Source organism: Mastigoproctus giganteus, chromosome 11 (genome assembly GCF_048544385.1).
Source record: "Mastigoproctus giganteus isolate SK-2022 chromosome 11, ASM4854438v1, whole genome shotgun sequence".
Taxonomy (NCBI): Eukaryota; Metazoa; Arthropoda; class Arachnida; order Uropygi; family Thelyphonidae; genus Mastigoproctus; species Mastigoproctus giganteus.
Genome location: NC_143585.1, coordinates 65,428,064 through 65,449,994, shown reverse-complemented (window position 1 = coordinate 65,449,994; position 21,931 = coordinate 65,428,064). Strand labels below are relative to the sequence as shown.

Below are 21,931 nucleotides of genomic sequence, written 5' to 3'. Positions count from 1 at the left end.
TAGTAGCATAAATATTTAATTGCCTAATTCTTTGCTGCAAGAGTTATATAACAGTCATTTCCCAATCACTTTTTACAACTTTTGTACTGATGAACCTTATGGGAAATTATTTTTAGCTCATTTAAATTTTATCACTCAATTTTTGTCATATTGTAAACTTCAAAGAGGTGGGTAATATATACTAAACTAAAGCCTTTGCCAGTTGTTTTGTAGTATTTTTCATAATTTGAAGCAGTTGCTAAAAACTGTATCAATTTAATGACTTGGTAGAATTTAAGCTAAATAAAGTTCCTACCATTAATAGGGTACTCTGCTATTTTGTGCGCACCCATATAATGTAACCATTATATGAATATTTACAAAATTTAGCTACTTATTAACAATAAATTTGGTTAATTATGGCTTTTCTTATTTATGTGTTAAAAGGTTATGCTGATCTATCCTTGTGATAAAACTTCTCTGTTCAGCAGTTTTATGAATGTTTTTCTGACTAGTTAGTTTTCCAGCCTTCTTTCTTAGAAGAAAGACTTGGCTAATGTTTTGGGATGACATATCTTCTGTGATATAACAAAATCTCTTCTTACCTTAAAAATTAGATTCTCATTCTACCTATTCTACAATTATTTTTGAATGTTCAAGAATCAAATACAAACCTCTCAACTGAATGCTATTTTTTAAGTTTTTAAACATGTCACATAAAAAAAAAATGTGTACTTTTAGCAAATTTGTTGGCATTCTGCTGATTAAACTCTGGTTATCACCCTTTTGCTAGATTACTTCTCTTGATATTCTCTGACATTGAATTTCATCTTCTATACAATTTTAGGATTTAAACAAACAGTGATAATAAGGTCATTTCATTTATTATAAAATATACATTAGAATTAATATCATAATAAAACAAATATGATAATGATTACTGTTGCTACTAGAAGCAGATAAATTATTTCAATTGTAAAATGGCTGTTCCTAGATGCTTAGAACAACTAAACAGTCAAAACTTTAACTGTATTCAGTTAACAGAGAATGCCTTGTATTAGTAGGGTTAAATGGTGTAAGGAAGCAAGCTTATATACAGAATCAACCAAAAACAAAAACTACTCACCTTATCTGTCCATCCCCTGTAATAATTTGTCTAAATGCTTCCTTAAATTTATTCATACTATCCATTTCCACAACGCAAGATGGAAGTTTGTTCCAACAATTACTCTCTGGCTGAAAGCAAAGTTTTACACATCTATTCCGCATCCATCCATCTTTCATTGCGATCACGATATGAAATCTTTAATAGGAGCATACAGTCCTACATTGTTGACCTGCTTTGAGTTAATAACCATTTTTACTGATGAATTAAAATAATATATATTAGAGGTTAGGATATAAATCATTTAGAAAGGTGGAAAAATCTACAGAAATTTTATGTACTCTGTTGTACTCTGTAAAATATATATGTTATAGGCACCAGTAATAAAATTGAGGCATGCGATGATAAAAAGAACACTAATTATACCACAAAACTATTGTGGCAAAATTAATGCAAAATTTTTAATTTGATTGTTAGGATACTTCGGTACTTTAGCAAATATGGTACCTTGTTAGGTACCATATTTGTTGCATTAAGTTGATCATTAATGCAACAGTTGGGCATTATTACTGCATTCCATTAATACAGCTCCCATGTTATTATTAGTGTTCCTTTTTTTCTATAGTAGGCTTGCAGACATAACTATATTTGTCTTTATAGTAAAAGCATATAATAATTTAAAATAGTAGTCTGATTTGTTATGGTTTAGCATTGTTCAGTATAAAAAATAATTTATTTTAGACAGTTTTATATGAAAGTCACCAACTACATTTACTTTGGTTAATATTAATACATTTTATCTACTCTTTGCTTTTAATTTATTACTTTTACTATGTTTATGTATTAAACAAATAAATTTAATTCAGTTAGGGAAAGTACCCAATTAATTAAAAGGCAGCTTGAAAAATACTTTGTCTGAAAATTAGATGAAATACTCATTAAGTCATCTTTAATCTTCCTAACATTCGATTCTCCTAGAAAATTTTTAAAAAATCGTAAAACTATTTTTGGAGTAATAATATCCTCTATATCTGTCTATATATCATTTAATTTCATTTTATCAAATTATGGATCTGAATTCAAAATAAATTTTCTGCTGTGGAAACCAAAATCAGACAACAACATGTCCTTGTCCTCACAGCCCACATGTGAAATCTATGGATCAATCATGGATTGAAAGAGTGAAAGTTATAAAGTAAAATATAATTTTTTTCTATTTAAAAATATACTTTAAAAAAAAAAAAAAAGAAAAAAAGAAATACCATCAACAATGTGTTTTCTGTCAACATTTCATCCTGTAACTTTTAAAATTATTTCTGCTGGTGATGTCTGAATCTGAGAAAAATAAAAAATGAATATATATATATATATATATATATATATATTTTTTTTTTTTTTTTTTCCTTCAAGAAAAGCACTTTTTTAATTTATAAATTGCCTGTGGAAACATTAAAAAAGTGTTTCAAAAATAAAGAATTCTGTTATAGTTATTATATCTCTGATGAATGAGCTTTCAGCAAATTTTACCAATATAAAAATTGCTTAGTGAATATTGATGATATAGATAGCTGGGCAGTTAATTCAGAAGCAAAATGGAGTAATTTCTAATCTAAAAACCTTTTTTCAAACTTTAAATGTCAAAATTAGATGTTATACTCTTAGATGATGGTTTTTTAACTGGGAGTATGTATATCTCTAAGGGTAAATAGGTTGTAAACTATCTTTTTAAAATTATATTAATTCTGTTTTGTTTTCATGTGTATGTTATCAGTTATTGTTTAATATCACATAACTGATGAGATTTAAAAATAGAAAAATATAAATTGACACATGAGTTGAAACAAACTTTGAGACAGAAGGGAGAGGGGGAGGAGGAAGTTAAACTCTAGTATTAGATTATTATATAAGACAATGCTGGGAAATGGAATCTGAAGGACAGTGATAATATTAGAATTGTTTCCATTTTAAATTAGGAAAATACTACAGAATTTTTATTGTTAACAAAAAAAAGAAAAAACAGAAGTTGTTGATATTTTGCTTATGATATTGTATATAATAAAATAATTATAACCATGTTGATAATGATATTGAGTATATTCTTAGCATTGAAAAATCATATGCCAAAAAAAACTACTGTATATATAAAGCTCACTTTGCATTTACTTAATTTTCTACTGATTTGTAAGTAACAAATTGTACGAGCTTTTATTTGAAGCATTCTATTCAGATGTTCCAAATTAGTAAGTAATCTGAAGAGGGTAACAGTTATGACTTTAAGCAATTTGGATTCATGGTCATGTTTAGAAAATGAGATTGATTAATTTTAATCATTGGCCCTAATGCTCAGTTGGACCTTTGCTGAAAAAAAAACCAACTGAAAACTGATAAATTATATTTTATGGTTAATTATTAATAAACTAAGTTATTTTAAATGTAACTGTATTAATCCATTAAACATAATGAATAATTTTAGTCCAAGCATGACAAAAGCATATTTTAATGTAACTGTGATAAAAGAAATGCAGTTTTTTAATAATATTAGTAATTAACATATTTCTTTCAATTAACAACATTCTTTTCATAAAGATTTGATGTTGTTTGGTACATGAAATGTTCATTTTATGGGTTTTGGAGAACCAGCTCTGTGATGAGAAAGAGGGAGGAGCATTAAACTTTGTAATTTCTTAGTGTAAATGAAGAAATATAGAGAAATAAATTTATAATATAATTAAACTGTGCTTTTTAAATTACATTAAATTAAAGTTAGTTATGTTATATAAAGAGATTATTATTATTTATCAAACAATTATAGCTGCATATATTTTTCTAATCCATACAATTTTAGGCTGAAAATTTAAATGACTTCTATACCTTTTGGGAATCTATTGGCAACATTGGAACAGTGCATTTTGTAAAACTCTTTCAGATGAGTCCACAATGCAAGCACAGTGGCCTCATATAATAATGAATTGTCTAACGGGAGAGACTGCATATACAGGGATGGGATACACTTAAATAGAAGAGGGTGCAAGAGTGTTGCTATCGAGGCAGCAATTAGGTGGGTCGGAAAACTGCTAGCTTGGAGAGAGTCACAGACTAAAAGGTTTAAAGTAGCCACAGGCAGAGGCAAAAGTGATTCCTGCATTGCTTCTATTAGAATGAGCAGCAGCCCTCCAGGTGGTGAAATGAGTAATTACAGACCTGTTAGTTTAACTTCTGTTCTGGGGAAAATAATGGAGTCACTGGTTAAAGAGGCATTGCAGGATCATCTAGCCAAGACTGCAGAATAATTCAGACAGCATGGGTTTGTTAAGGGAAAGTCTTGTCTAACAAATTTGATTGAATACTATGATGCGGTTACAAAGGAACTGGCTGCAAAAAATAATTTTGATATCATATACTTGGATTTCATAAAAGCTTTTGATACTGTTGTGCATGGAAGCCTACTGTACAAATTGAAGAAGTATGGTATTAAGGGCAAATTGCTACAATGGATAAAAGGGTGGTTCAGTGGGAGACAATGGATAAAAGGGTGGTTCAGTGGGAGACAACAGAGAGTGGTAATCAATAGACACTACTCTTTATGGACTAATGTTATTAGTGGAGTCTCCCAGGGTTCAGTATTGGGTCTGCTGTCATTTTGTATATTTATCAATGATATTGATGAAGGTAAATCAGGCTCAATGTCCATGTATGTAGATGATACAAAGTTGGCAGGGTTGTTGATGGCAGTGTGCTACTGCAACAGAATCTAGAAAATTTGGGCAGATGGGCTGAGAAGTGGCAACTGAAGTTTAACATTGACAAATACAAAGTACTGCATATGAGTAGAAGTAACCCCAGAGAAACGTACAAACTGTGTGATACTACACAGTTTGTATGTTAGGGTGGTAGAAAATGAAAAAGACCTGGGAGTAATTGTGCAGTCAGATATGAAGTTTTCTGAGCAATGCTGCCAGAGCAGGTCATGGGGTATTGTCAATGACAGGCAACCCCCGTATAACACGGTACTTCTACAACAGTTTTGCTCTAACATTGATAAATTGTGGCAATCCTCACACAACACTGTACTTAAGTAACACGGTTCGAGAATTATGGCAAACTTTGCATAACATGGTATTTTTTAGCTTTTGTGTGGGGAAAAATCTGTTATTACGTTGGATGTAATTTTTAAACATTTGCATTCCTTTTTGTGAATCCCCGCTGTTAACTCGCTAGTCCTTATGCAAAAAAAGGGGGGGGGGATCCCCATATTTTATTTTGTTGAGAAATCTCCGTGTTAGGTTTTGTGCTATTGAACTTGTGCTTGTTTGAGACCATAAAAAATCTTGACTTCAAAGCGTGCAGTTTGTAGCTTTTAAGGTTTTTGTACGGTTATTTTAGTTTTTATTTGATCGTTTATAAATTTTCTGGGTATGTATTATTAAACTTTGTTCTTAGGAATAATTTGGAATAATTTCTTTGTTGTGAATTAAATTTCAGCCCTAAATTATGCCTAAGGAAATTAAGCATAATTTGAGTAACTGCTGATTTATTTAAAGAATGGATTCTAAACTATTTTGTGTCATCTATGGAAAACTATTTAAAACAGAAAGATCTAGATTTCAAAGTTTTATTACTATCGGATAACGTGCCGGGCCATCCAAAAGATTTAAGTCATCCAAAATGTTGAAGTAATGTTCCTACCACCTAATATACAACTTCTCTAATTCAGCCGTTAGATCTACCTTCAAGGTATTATATCTACCTTCAAAACTCATTACATCAGAAAATCGTTACAATTGATTTTGGAAAAAATTTATTCTGAATCTATTAAAGTGCCGAATTGGTTCTGAATATATTAGGTATGGAAATATTTTTCAATTTTGAACTGTATTGGGATCATAGCTTTATTGCTCAAAGAAGTAAAACCGTCAATACGTGCGTATTGGAAAAATGTATGGCCAGAATCAGTTCATTCAGGAAATATGGTCCAACCAGCAGAACACAGGATTGGTGTGATAGTAGAACTTGCTAAGTCAGGAGGAGGAGAAGGTTTTGATGATATGACTACTGAAGACATTCACAAATTACTGGTAGAAAAAGAGGCTGGCAAAGCAGATTTGGTGGAAATGTCATTGGAGGTAAACCAAATCAATTCAAAGGATGTTAGTGCAGATGAAAATTCTGAAGTTCCAAATTTTACACAAAAAGCACACAGGAAGGCATAAACTTAGCCGAGCAATTATTTTTTTTAATTGCTCGGCTAAGTTTATGTCTAAGTTTATTTTTTTGAATGCAGATCCTTCAACTGTTGGAAGGAACACAAAGTTCAAAAGGGACCTTCAAAAATGCTTAAATCCTTAAAACTGCTTTGTAAATGCAATTTACAAAGATATATCAAGCAAAAGCAAACAATCCCAGAATACCGATATTTTAAAGAGAGTAGGAGATGCACAAAATCTAGATGCTGCAGAAGAAAGTTCAGAAGGTGAAGACATTCTGCAACAGAGAAAATGTTCTCGTTTGATTGTGCTTAGCAGCAATAAAGAGGAAGAAAATTAAATGAACGTACACTAACTGACATATTAGGTATCACAGTTTGTAAGACATTTGTTCAGTTATTACTATTTTTAATAAAAATTAAGTTTCCGATAGTTATAAAAAAAATGATGTACTTTTGCTAGCTTTTGGAACATAACCCCCGTTTCTGTATTGGTTCTTAGTCCCGTATAACATGGTTTTGTGCTACATGAGATTTTATAGGAACCTAACTACCGTGTTATATGAGGGTTACCTGTACAGGAATTTTGCTAGTAGGGAAAAGGAGGTGATTATCCCTTTGTATATGGCAATGATCGGGCCATGCCTTGAGTATAGGTCTGGAGGCCTCACTTTAGGAAGGATGTACAGAGAAGGGCAACAAGGTTGGTGAGGAGAATGAAGGGGTCCTCTTACGAAGAAAGGCTTAAGTTCTGCAAATTGCAGAACTTAAGCCTTTAGTTGGAGACTAGGCATCTGCAAGATGAACTGATTGAGGTGTATAAGGCCTTGAATGGGTTGAGCACGCTGAATTCGGATGGGATTCTTCTGCTTGCTCAGATTACAAACCTGAGGGGACATAAATTCAAATTGACAATTGTAGAATAGATGTGCAGAAATTTGCCTTTAGCCAGCAGGTAGTTGATTGCTGGAACAAACTTCCATCTACATTGTGGAAGTTGATAGCTTAAATAAATTCAAGGAGGAACTGGACAAATTTTTAGAGGGAATGGATGTGTGAATTTTTTTTTTTTGGCTCATATGCTCGCTTTTTTGCTACATAAGCTCATATGCTTGCTTTCTTGCATCACATGCCTCTACTATGGGGGGGGGGGGAATATAAATTTGGTGGTTAAAGTACAGAGAAAAATCTTTGAAGAGTTTGTTTTTCATAATTCACCAACAAAAGCTACTGTTTGGCATTTAGTTAAACAACCAATTTCTTTAACTAAACAGCAAATAATCATATTTTTTTGTTTGGTATTTTATGTATAAGTGCCTAACAAGAAAGTGTATTTTGGGCACTGACTCTTGCATTGATTGATATGGATGACTGACCTAGTGGAAGAAGCTAGACAAACATTATTGAAAATTGTATGAGACCTTTGATGGTGCTCACAACACATAAATAAATTATACCATAGCTCCTTTGCATCTTTTGAGGGAGAGAGAGATGTTTCTTAGGACTTCCCAATAAAGTTTATAGGGCTGCTGATTAAGAAGGCAGTTAAATAATTTTTGCAAACTGCTTGAGAAAATGCTAAATTTTTTTTTTTTTTTTTTTGTTGGTGCGTTAAACCAAAATGCTTAAAGGAGTTTCTCTATACTTTAACCATAGAATTAAATTTTTTTTTTTTTTAGGTCTCTTCATAGTGAAGACCTTATGCTATATACTGTAGACCCAACAATGCTTGAAAATAAGTTAACACACTTTCAAAGCTTCCAATGTAAATTACAAATATGTATCTAATCTTTTCAAATTACAGTTCCAAGCAGCAGGGATTAAAAAAATATATGCAACTAAAATGGTTCAGTTAGAAAAAAAAAAAAATCTCCCTGTATAGTTGGATCCCAAAAGGATTTATTTGTCTGGGAACACAGAGAACAGAACGAACAAAAACTTTACATTGAAAACCCATCATAACCAGAGTTTAAGAAATCAGGAAAAATATTTCTTATAATGGATTCTTGTCATAGCCAAATTACAAGTTAAAAAAAATGAATAAATGTTGAAGGAAAAAAATGAAATTAAGAAAATTTGAAGAATTACTGGTTACTTCTAATTTTATCCATTATAATAATAATTTTTAGCAGTCAAATTATAGGATGATGAAATAAATAAATATTAATGTAATGTGTACATATGAATGAATGCTATACAAAAACTGATTTAGCATCTTATAGTTTCTTTGTCTTCCCTGGGAAGAAATTAGCGTGATTTATATAAATTTTATCCTTATTATTAAGAAGAGTGAAGAGGGACAATAAACAATCTATATTATTTCTTATCATTATCATTTTTGCTGACCCTCCTATTCTTGCAGGCATTTATACATTTAAAAATTTTCTTTCAAGTCCATATCTTTTTCTTTTCAATCCAAATAACCTTTAACCATAAAATGTCATAGAAAAACCACATTTTTCTAGCTCTGACAGATTATAACTAATTGAGGCCTGACACAGTCAAGTGGGCAAGCATGAGAGTGCAACAGCACATGTTTGTGCAGACCATGGAAAAAATGAATATGGCTAATGAGTGTATTCATTGTGGCAGTGATTAATGGGACTGCAATAGCACATGTATTTGAGTTGATCATGCTTCAAACTCATAATTGCTAAATACAGTACTGATTTTATTGTCAAAATGATTAGTTGTAAACTCCTCTGACTTACATGATTGTGCTGGCATACAAACAGAACAATACTACACTTTTTCAAATGCACAATTTGTTCTGCAATAAAGATGTCCATAATTACACCTAAATGTTTTTTGTTTTGTTTGTAAAAGGGCAAACAAAAAGGCAAGGAAAGTCAAATTACACAAATTTGTTACCGTAACTTTGAAGAACAGAAAAATGACACCATTTGCAAAGTAACATCAACAATGATTAAAGTGGTAAATGATTAATATGGTAAATAATGCAAACTCCATTTGTATATGTCTTTCTTGCATATACAAATGGAGTCTGAATCTAGTTAATATGTTATGACTGCAGTTTAAAGTTCTGTTATAGTAAAATGTTTCATATTTACATATATTTCACTACCCTAGAATTTCAAGAACTATTTAATGATGTTGATCTTAGCAAATCTTTCATTATAAGCCATATTCATGTTAATAGCCTTTCCTGTATATACAAATGGAGCTTAAATCTAGTTATATTATACATATAACTATATCATCAAGTGTTCAATTAGAAAAGTGTAACAAACAAGGGAGGAGAAAACAAAAAGACTGTAAGGTGGATACATACATTTATTTCGTATGTTAAATTATGCTATATGTCCCATGAAATCTTTGAATTAATAGAGTAAATGAACTTCCTTTGCTAGTTTTGTATATTATATTCCTGAAAGAAATATTTTACAATTTCTAGATTTCTTGTTAAAAAATAATTTCATTTTATTTTATTTCACAGAACATGTAAATTTAAGGAGAATTAAAGAATTCCCAATGATTTTTTTTTTTTTAACCCTTACTGGTAATTACACTAACGTTGATTTAATTTAGTTTTTCCTCCCCTCCAACTCTATCTAAACATAGCAAAACGATTTCCTAGGAAATCCCAAACATGAAAGGTATTAGAACCTGTAGCATTTTAATGCTGTATATGTACTAAAGATTTAAAAAAAGAAGGTACACATTGATACATTGGACTTGAATTTCTGTAAAATATGTACAAAGGAATGTTGTTCTGAACAACAAAAGCAGATAAGATAAATGAGGAAAAGTCAGTCTGTGAATTTGGAGTTGAACAGTAATAAGTAAAAGAATGTTGACTAGTTTAAGCATAAATTCACTGTTTTGAAAGGGGCTAGAATTACAGGGCCACCAACCCAGATGGTAAATGCAATTCTTTAACCCAAACCATATTCTGTCACATGAATACTTGAAGGTTCAATCCAGAAATTTTTTTTTATTATTGATACAAAATGAATATACATTGTGTTCGTGTGTGTATATATAGAAAGAATAGTTAAAGCTAAAGTCTTAATTTTTTTTCACTTAAGCTTTCACTTAATATTATAAAAATAATAATCATAATGATAATTTATATAAAACTGAAAATACGCTGTGGGTTACTTTGTCTTTTGAATCATTCTGTACACAGCAATCTGTAACAATATGGTGGTTTTATCACGTGTTTAGAGAGGTCTGGGTTCGAGTCCTGTCATAGACTGAAGAAATTTCTAAAGGCTTCTTCAATCGGGTTTCTCCCCATTGGGTTATTCCAAGTTTTTCATGCAAATTGGCCCATGAACACACACTTGTACAGACAATACACACTGGCTCAATATGGTCTAAAGCAACAAAAAATTCTTTATGATTCTGTTTTTGCATGCAAAGTGCAAAACCTACCTACTTCTGTATTAATTTTCCACTGAGCTTGGTTTCAGCTTCAGTTTTGCCCACCTTGTCTTTGAAATTACGCAGTTGGGAATTTTTTTTTTTTTTTCATAACAAAACAGCCATTACTAAAGATGATATTATTAGTGAAGAACAAAATTTTCAAGTGCATCATTTTTACTATTTCTTGATTAATTCACAAAAGCAAGTAAAAGTGAATGGTGTATAAAGTAAACCAAGTGTCCATTCTTTTTTTTCTATTTTATTACAATATATACAGCTAAATGAATAATGATCCTAGGATTTACAGGTGACATAGATCTAGTTAGCGACAATCCGGAAAATGTACAAAATACATTTAAAAACAGCTGCTGGAAAAATTGGACTCCAAATTAACCAAGAAAAAACTGAATATCTAAAGGTTGCAAGAAGTGATAATAACCAAGACATAAATTTTACAATTGATAATATGAACTTTAAAAATGTAACTTCATTCAAATACCTAGGTTCAACAATAAACAATGAAAACATTAACAGCATGGAAGTTAAGGCTAGAATCCAGGCAGGAAATAGAGCATACTTTTCAATTCAGCATCTTTTGGCTTCTAAAATTTTATCACACAGACTTAAAATAGATTTATACAAAACCTGCATCAGACCCATAGTGCTATATGGAGCAGAAACCTGGAACACAACTATCCATGATAACAATATGCTACAACGATTTGAAAACAAAATACTTAGAAGGATATTTGGACCCATTAAAGATAATCTAACGGAAGAATGGAGATGGAGACATAATATAGAACTGTACTGAAATTATAAGCCACCACTGATTGTTGATGAATTGAAGGCAATTCAACTTGGATGGTTTGCACATATAGTAAGAATGGAAGATTCCAGTGCAGCCAAACGGGCATACCAATATAGACCAACAGGTAAAAGACCAAGAGGACGCCCCCCACCAACGATGGGACAACGTTTGGCAGGATCTAGAGGAGCTTGGAATAACAGATGGGACAGATTGAGTGAAGGACAAAAAGGAATGGAGGAAGATTGTGCTTGCAGCCAAGAACTTTGGAGGTTCACCGAGCTGAAGAAGATATACAGCTAAATAACTTTGTATTTGTTTATCTTATTCTGTATTGTTTATTAATTTATATCTTCTTTTCCAAGAGCTTTTCAGGTATACTAACTTTTTCTTCACAAAATATTAAACTTTTGAAAATATGCAAGGTTATTTATGGCTCTTAGACAAAGTAGCCATTTGCTAAATAGTATTGAGGTCTTGAAAAGTTAGGATTATAGATTTCTTAATTTTAAATTTTGTCTAACTAATTTTCTTTGATGATTTTAATGTTTTCAACTCCAGCTGGCTTCCATTTTCTATTCACATGGACCCAACTGGCCAAGATGCTGAGGCTCTTGCAATTACTAATGACTCTACACAAATTGTTCATTTATCTACCAGAATGCCAAACAAGCCTAACCACACAGCCAACATTCTTATCTTTGTCTCTGCTCAAGCAGTTTTTATATAGAAAATCAATTGATTTGGGAGGCACAATATGGCCTAAGTAGCTTTTGTGCCAAAAAACACCACAACAACATCTTTGTCTCACAAACAACCCTTCCAAGTACATGGTCAAGGTGAGTGGTCTCTTCTCAAAGAGCCTTGCTCTCGTGAGAATGCAAAGTGGGATGATCTGTTAGGTTCTTATCTTCTTTTCCTTGGTTGGATTACTGTTTTAAATCTAATGTCAACATTTGCCCAGATCGTGTCAGTGAACTTATTCTTGTAGTGTTCAAATCCTTTATTCCACATTCCACTTTAAAATCTGGTCCTTTATCTAAACCTTGCTTTTCCAATAAATATGCTAAGGCTGTTCAAGATAAGAATGTTGCATAATACAATTGGCTTGCATCCAAGTCTCTGGTTTCATTTTCTGCCCACACCAAAGTTCACAATATTTGTAAAGCAGTTATTGATCAGTCCAAACTAGATTTTGAACAGGCTAAGAGTAGAAAACTTGCTTTTAGTCTAAATGGTAGTCAAAGATTCTGGTCTCTTGCCAAAGCTATTGGCTATAACTTTTGCCCACCTCTGTCAAAACAGGATTGTTCTATTGCCACCTTGGCTAAAGATAAAACTGACTTGCTATCATCATACTTTTCCTCTAACTCATATATTGATTTTCTTGGTTAGTCACTTCCTACCATTCATACTCCATTCAATACCTCCTGTGGTCTTCCATCAAAAGGATGTCAAGAATTTTGAACAGTTTTGATACCAAGAAAGCATCAGGTCTTCATGCTATTTCTCCATTTGTTCTCAAAATCTATGCTCCCTAGCTTGCTCCTGTTCTGTGTCACCTCTTTAGACTTTCTTATTCCACTGGCATTTTTCCTTCTGCTTGGAAATTTGTTCATGTCCAGCCAGTTCCTAAAAAAGGTGACAAATCCCTACCATCCAATTATTGTCCCATTGCACTTACTACTCTTTCTAAAGTAATGGAGAAATCTATCAACTGCCAACTCCTAGACTACCTAGAGACCTCCCATCTACTCAGTGATCACCAATATACCGTATTTCCCCATGTATAAGACGCACCTTAATTTTGGGGCCCGAAATTTGAAAAAAAAATGTATTACATAAAGTTATTGAACTCAATTTTTATTCATCATAAAATTCATACAACTACTCATTACTTGTATTCAGCACTGTACGAAAATCTTTTCTGAGCCATTTCTGGGCAGAACGTGGCAAAACGTAACCTAATTTTACCAGTAACAAGTGCGAAACAATGAGCGCAACGACAACAAGCGCGAAAAAGCGGGAAATGCAAGTAAAAAAAATCTACAATCACTGTGTAAGACGCACCCAGTTTTTAGACCCAAAATTTTTCGAAAAAAGGTGCGTCTTATACATGGGGAAATACGGTATATTCTGTCAGTGTTGCTCCACTGATGATATACTGGCTTACCTTACCATCTATGGACAAATACAATAAAAAAGTTTAGCAAAATTCAAGAAGTTAACTCTTGACAATTCAAAGGCTTTTGGTTATGTTTTTAAATATTCCACCTTATGGTTTTCCAACTGTTTTTTGTGATTGGGTATCCAGACTTTTCTCTGACTGCTCACTGCAGGTGATCGTAGGTGGCTCTGTCTTCTAACTTCACTAATTCTGGTGTTCCCCAAGGTTCAGTTCTTTCTTCCACTCTTTTCCTCTTGTATATTAATGACCTTCTTCTACTGATGGGAAATTCTATCCATAGTTTTGCTGATGATAGCACATTGCACTGAACCTTGCTGTTTGAGAAATCTTGCTCTGCACAAACTGCTTCAACTTCTCGAATATCCACTATCAATTTGTTAAATGCCGATTTCCAGGTAATTCTCCAGTGAGGCAAAGATAAAAACTTAGTTGATTTCATCCCTTCTAAAACTCAGTCTTGCATTGTCTTATATCTGACAAAAAAGGATCCTTCTGCTCCTATGCTTATCTCCGATGACACTCGAATTTCTAGACAAGATCACATATCTCTATTAGGAATTACCCTAACTCCTAATCTCTCTCTCTCTCTTGGCATAAGCACATCACAAATATCACTTCCTCTGCATCTAAAAATGGGTTTTCTCTTTTGCTTTCAGTGTTACTTTTCTTCCAAACAGCTACTTACTACATACAAATCTCAAATCCGCCTTATGGAATATTATTTGGAATGATGCCCCCACAACCTCTCTCATGCTTCTAGACTCCGTTTGAAAGAGAACAGTTAGGTTAATTAATGAGTCCTCTCTAACAAAGTCTATTCACTCTTTTTCTTGAAAATATTTTGTTTCTGCTGCATGCCTTTTCTATAGTTATTTCCATGGGCACCATTCTTCTGAACTGGCTTCTATAATTCCCGCTCTCTTTTCCAGACCAGTCAGCATCCTTTTACTATCAAACTTCAAACTCACAGAACCAACTTTTCTTCTTCCTCATTTATTCCATTAACTTCTGTTTTCTGGAACAACCTCCTTTCATATGTATTTCCTGAAAATTATGATCTACAGACATCAAGTCTAATGTTAACAAGTATCTTCTTTTAACTTCTCAACCTTCAACCCATGCACAGTACACTAAGTACTATAGGTTATAATACCTTTTGTGCTTGGGTTTTTCATAAAAAAAAATTCTAGTTATCAGTCAGTGCCATTCTTACAGCTGTTTTTAATAGAAACATTAGAAATTTTAGGATGATAGCATCCTTTCAAGTTATTCTTGGCCTTCCACAAGACTGAATGAAAAAAAGAACAAAAGTCTTTTCACATAATCTTCTCTTATAACAGAATGCTTCTCAAAGAGTTTCCTTAGGCTTTATCTACATTTATTTAGACAATTGTATTTTTGTTTTCTATAATTTCAAATGAATGCAGTAAATTCTACTTACTATATGGCACAGCTGAATGTTTTTCTTCCACTTCAACTTTATGAAATAAGGTCAAGCATTTATTTCAACAGGAGTAATTTTCTGTGCTTCCCACACTAAGGAACTGCAACCAGCATCCCAGTTTGAGAATTGCAATTTCTTTATTTCTAAACAAAGCAAAGAACCTTTAACATTCAATTTTAAATTCACTCGAAAACTTTGTTATTTGTGGATATCAGTTATGGATTGTGAGACATAGACATAAGAATTTGCACTTTAATGTGTAAACAGAATAAATCACTATGATAATTTAAAAACAAATGCTCACATTACATACCCAATTTACATTTTATAAAGTTACAATAATCTGTTGTTGTACAAGCAAACAAGCCATATGGATATTTTTCAGAATGCATAAGAGACAGTAATCCAGCCATCAAAAAAAACTTTTGATGGCTGGACTTGCTTACAAGGTTGGACACCATTACTCTAAACCAATGGTCCTTAAAGTCCTTGGGGAGGTTGTTATGAAATAACATAAATTTAAAAAAAACCCTATGACAAGTAAAGGGATTGTGAAACAATCACTGGGTTTTGCTCAAAAATGGTAAAAAAAGCAGCATTTTTTATCAAAAGATTAAAAAAAAACACTGCTTGAGACAATGGCATGAACTTTTCTCTGTAACATTTAGTGCAATTTAAAATTTAGCAGTAATGCTGTAACAGTAATTTGTTCTTGTCCTTGGGAATTTTTGTCACTTCAGCTACTCAGGCCATAATGCTCCAGTTCTTGTTTCTCTAGTTCATGTAGTTTTGTCATATGTCATGTTTGTACATGTGTAAATTCAAGGGCTGATTTGCAAATTTCTTGGTCTAAAAAAATTCATTCCCTGAAATGAGAAAAAAAAATCTTATTCCCTGAATCTAAGACTGGCAGCCACAATTGAAGAGGACTTTAAGAATTTATCTGGTCTTCAACAGGATTTGGATCCAGATTCCTCCAAATGAGTGACAAGAGGCAAATACTGTCAAGGACAGATAATTTGTGGTCACTGTGTATAACAGAGTGATGGGAAAGCAATTTTGCAAAATATAAAGTATACATGTGCATATACTTTGATGTAAGTTTGTACAACCACCCATTGTTTTTTGTTTAAATCAAATAAAGGTATTGGTATATAATTATAAATTACTTTTATTACTTGTAATCTGCCCTAAAACAATATTATTTACTCCTACACTAAATATGACATGGTATATGCAATAATGTAGTTATGCAATCTTGCAGTGTTGTAGCTTCCAAAATACTGCACAAAAACCTATTTTCAAATGTGGCATATGTGCAGAAATTCAGCCATATGATGCATCAAAAGATGCACATAACAATTTAGTTGAGTTGTAGAATGTTTGCAGCTGAGTGAATGCTTTGTCAGACACGTCATATTTTGTTGTACTTTGCATAGATAGATAAAACAAATGCAGAATTATATGATTATAGCAGCTTTATGAATACAGTTTAGTTTTTAATTTAAAAACATTTATTATAACAATTCAATCAGCCTTAGCTTAAGTAAAGATAAATTCGGCATCCAATTGTCAAAACTTTTTCAATGGATTCCATGGAAGAAAAAAATTTAAAAATTTTATGTATCCCATGATTTTTAATATTTAACCGGGTAATTCAAACTGAAAATGTAAAAATATGCAATTTACAAGAAGTTTTAACAAAGAAATGTATAAAAAAAAAATAATTGGTTGTGTGTGGCTGCAACATCAAAAAACCATTGTATTGCTTTCCCTATCTGGTGGACAAAATTAGATATAACTGATGTAAATCACTTAGTCAATTGTATTAAAAAATGAAGCTTTGATGACCCACCTAAAATATTTTAGACCCAGCACTTTTTTATTTTTATTTTTGGTAATGTTAATATAGAAATGCAGTAGTGACTATAGTCTGCCTATTGTGGTACACAATGAAAAAATAAAACAATAGATTTTTTTTTTAGATAAGAAATACAATGAGCCAGGAAAGATCTCACTTAGCTAAAATTTCTATAGAAAGAGAATTAGTTATGGACTTAGCAGATTTTAATCAGAAGGTTACTTGAAAAATTCATTTAGCAAGGAGCAAAGAATGGATTTTTTTGTTTAGGTAAGCTTCAACCAATGTTTTTTTTTTATATCTCATTCGTTGTTATTCTATAATTGACAAAAAACTAGGAAGTTCCAAAACTCAAAACCCAAGTTGAAATTGCCCCTTTCTTCTCCCACTACCACAAGCTTCCATTGATAAACTCAGTTAGGCTTGCACAATTCAAAAGCAGCTTCACAACTTCATAGGCCTATGCCCATGTAATTTGAAGAGTAAAGCACAAAGCACTGAATACAAGCTATGGTCTTGAAGCTCAGCTAAGTGTGACTATTTTAGTTATGCAGCATACGACCCATTGAAAGTCAGTGCTCTTGCCATATTTATTCTAATATTTCAAGTCAACAGCAACTCTGATTCTGTTCTTCAATTTGTGTGAATCTGCTGGTAATAGTGGCTGATAAAAATGTGTAATACCCAAGAATTATGTTGGCCATGGAATCACTGTATTCCACCAAGAGCCTCTTGCTGTAAGAAATGTAAGCAGTCATGCTCTTTGACTGCTTCACACCTATGTGTTAAATACAATTAAAGACTATATTTATGATTTATTTTAAACTCCTCTGACCTATTGGTTATGACAGTATAAACACTACATTTTGTTCAGTGGTTATTTATTTATTTTGTAAGCCTGCATATATCTTGCATATATCTTGCATATCTTGTACTGCATAATGGATAGCAGTAACCCCAGAGTAACGTACCATATGTATAGTACTATACTCAGCGGAAAATGAAAAAGACCTGAGGTAATTGAGCAGTCAGATATGAAGTTCTCCAAGCAATGCAGACAGGCTGCCAGGACAGTTCATGGGGTTTTGTCAATGATATACAGAAATTTTGCTAGCAGAGATAAGGTGATTATCCCATTGTAATAGTCAGGCCACATTTTGAGGACTGCATACAGATCTGGAAGCCTCATTTTAGGAAGGATGTAGAGCTGCTGGAATAGGTACAGAGAAGGGCAACAAGATTGGCGAAGGGAGAAAGTAATAGCAACTGTAATATAGTGCAAGGAAACCACAGGCTTTTGCTGCACTGGGGAAAAAAAAACCCCAAGTAGATAAGAAAATACAAATTATATGCTTCTCTCCTCATACAGGTAACTATCCAGTTGACCTTTGAATTTATTCAAACTGTCAACCTCAACTACCTGCAAGAGCAACTTGTTCTAGCAATCAACGATTTGCTGGCTAAAAGAAAACTTCCTACAATCTAATCTAAACCTTAACCCCTGTAACTTGAATTTATGACCCCTAGTTCAAGAATCCTTTATAACAGTGAGAATTCCACCTTCATTCATTTTACTAATCCCTCTCAGAGTCTCACAAACCTCAATCACATGACCTCTGAGGTGGCTGGTTGTCAACCTTTGTAGTCCACATAATCAAAGTCTTTCCTCATACATTCTCACCATTTGATTCCCCATATTTGGACCCTTTCTAGAAGCTCAATGTCTTTTTTCAGATGAGGTCTCCATACATGAACACAGTATTCCAAATGTATTCTTGCAATTACTTTATACAGTGGAATTACGATCTCTCTATCTCTACAGGATAACATTCAATAAATCATCGATAGGACACCATGGGCTTTGCTGGCTGCCTGTTTACACTGTTCAGAAAACTTCGTATCTGCTCGTATTGTAACTCCCAGATCCCTTTCCTCCTCCACACTTTTTAATTCAACCCCATCTTTGAAGTCTGTTCAAGTCAGCCTGCTTGGCACTAATCATTAACGATTCTGCCAATCTTTACATCATTTGCAAATGTTGCACCAGCCAAAAAAAAAAAAATTCTAAGTTACCCTTGTGGGGGGGGGAAGAGAGAGAGAGAGAGAAAATAAAAATCAAAAGTAGAAGGAATCACCAAGAAAGAGAAGAATAATGACATCCATCTCAGGACCCTGGGTGTGCCAAGCCAATACTCACCAGATGTGAGCCCCTGGGGTTTTTGCTCCCTAAATCCAGCTTGTAACTGTGTCAAAATAGCCTACTACGTTAGTTAATCATAATTTTTCCTTAACAAAGCCATGTTATGTGCCCTTCAGGATGCCAGATTTATTTAAATGTCCCTGGATTGCACTCTTAATCATTGCCTCTAAGATATAAGCTTGCTTTCTTACATCATTTGCCACTGCTAATGCTAAAAGCTTCTATACTTGGCTTTCATAACACAGTCAATGTGTAGCTTGTAGCCACATGGCATGCATATATTTTCATCAGTTTTTTCACAAATTTCTGAAATTAGGAAGATCAAAATTATCTTTCTAATTTCAAATTTGTGATGCTGTAAAATGTTGCTGAATCGGCAGTTATTAGTGTGTTATTGTTAGTCATATTCCAAAACAAAATAAATAATAGGAGAATAAATGTAAGAAAAATAAATAAAACAATGAATATAAGCTAAAGATAATTTTATAATACATCACAGCTTTTAGATTTGAGGGTTTCTTACACAGAATCCGAAACAGTAGACTTTAGAGCTGTAATGTTAAAGAGTTTTGCATTCTTTATATGGTAGCCAAGAGACTTTTAATAGTAAAAAGTTGAAGAAGAGTATGTAAACTAAATGGCCTCCACAGCAGAGTGGTCAGGAGTGGGAGTATGGTAGCACATGCTCTTTGATTAGACCGGGGTTCAAGCCGCTGACTGTTAAATACAGTCAATCTGCCAACCCGCACTGGACCAGCTTGGCAGATATGGTCTTTCCCTCAACATGAATTGTTGAGGAGGCTTCCATCCTGCAGTGGGTTGATAATAGCTGCAGTTTATGTAAACTAAATGAACTACACTACCTGCTGTAAAAACATAATTTAGTATTAGTATTGATATGGCAAATGATGCAAGAAAGCAAGCTTATAACAGCATCAGCCAAAAAAAAAATCTCATTTCACCTATTCACTCCCTCCAATATGTCTAGTACTTCCTTGAATTTATTCAAAGTATCCACTTCCACAACAATGCATGAGAACTTGTTCCAGCAGTCAGCTACCCATTCCATTAGCTGAAGGCTAATTCCACATTTCTATTTTGCAACCATCCTTCAAGCAAAGCCAAACATTTTGGAATTCTTTGGTTCCCTCATCAATATAAAAATTAAAACTTTTAAACATATACAAACATATGATGTTATCCTGAGTAGCTAAGTCCAGTAATGAATCATAGGTTTCTATAGATCCTACAACAAAAGAAGCCATTTCTTTGGTTGCAGCATTTGTATGGTCGTTAGTATAGTATCTGAAATAGAAAAAAATAGAAATTGTTGTACAACTTTTTCATGAAAGACAAACACTGCCAGGACAATATTATAGAAATTCCAGCAAAGCTGCCAAAAATCTACAGTTTCAAGGAGTTTCACTTCATGGGACAGATAACAGAAATTATTCTCCAATCGATCCAGAAGCCTTCTACAGAACTTTGAAACAATAAATAGAAAGCTGCTAAATAGTACAAATGCTGATTTGGCCACAGTATTTGATAGGAAACATTGCTCCGAAGATATAAACTCTCAAGTAACATTTGGTGAGAATGAAATTAGAAAATTGTCAATTAGGCTTCAGTTAAATGAAAGAGACACAATTCGTGGATTTCAGGAATACCTAATTGAAAAGGCGATTTTGGAAGAATTGAAGCATTTGATGAACACTCTGAGTACAATACCAATTTCATCAAGTGAATGTGAATGAGGATTTTCACAAATGAATCTGATCAGCCCAACCAGAGCTTTGTTGATGACAAAAACAATTTCTTCACTACTATTTCTTAAAATTGTAGGCCCAACTGAAAAAAAGTTTCTAGTACCCTGGCTTTGCCTAAAACTGAGGAACTAACGAAAGCATCGTCTATTTGAGTCTTTGCAGTTGTAGTGAATGACAAAGGTGATAGAAGCAACTCTGACTTCTTCCTGGAGAAGCAATTGGCAAATGAGGGCTGTGCAAGACTCCACGCAGGCACCTCCCCACCACCGACTCTCTGAGTACCTCCTTGCCAGGACAACTCCAGCTTTGTTTTGTTAAAAAAAATACTTCTCGTCACAAAATTTATAAATGACGTTTATAGAATTATTAACTAACTATTTAGCAACCTTTTTGTCACCAAAAGGAGAGTTACTTAGTACAAAGAAGCATGCTATCAAAGTGCAATAAAAAATTGGTTTTTAATTTTAACACAAAAAGTAAATGATAGATTTCATTCGGAATAGTTTTCCCTTGATAAGCATCGAATAACGCATAGCTAATGTGATTTTTAAATTTTTAGCTCCATTAGCGACAGAAATAGAGGGGGGGGAGATACAAAAATTACATTTTCCTCTCTGGCACCGCCATTTTTAATTTAGAAAATATTTTAAACCTACTCGTTGAGTTCTTTCCAGTGGTGTATAAGCTATAGGTTATCGACAACATTTTTTGTCCCCCCCCCAATTTCTCAGACAAATTTTTGTCAACAATGATCAATATGGCGTTATGTTGGCCGACATGATGTACAAACCCATGAAAAATTTCAAGTCAATAGGTTGAGTGGTTCCAGAGCTACAATGCTGTGAAAGACAGACAATCGAGTGACATAAAGGTCTTTCATTAGACTATGGACCCTAAAAAATGACTGGGTAGAAGCCAAAACGCAACCCAAAAAACAAGGTTGTAGGACCACACAACCAGAAGCACTTCATCACCTTTTTACATATGA

The 21,931-nt window shown here is 33.0% G+C and overlaps 1 protein-coding gene across 1 annotated transcript in view; it reads left to right on the top strand.

The window, feature by feature from the left end:
* LOC150078076 (uncharacterized) overlaps window positions 1-21,931 on the top strand; it is a 511,382-nt gene that overhangs the window by 486,708 nt on the left and 2,743 nt on the right. The gene's annotated exons all lie outside the window — the stretch shown is intronic.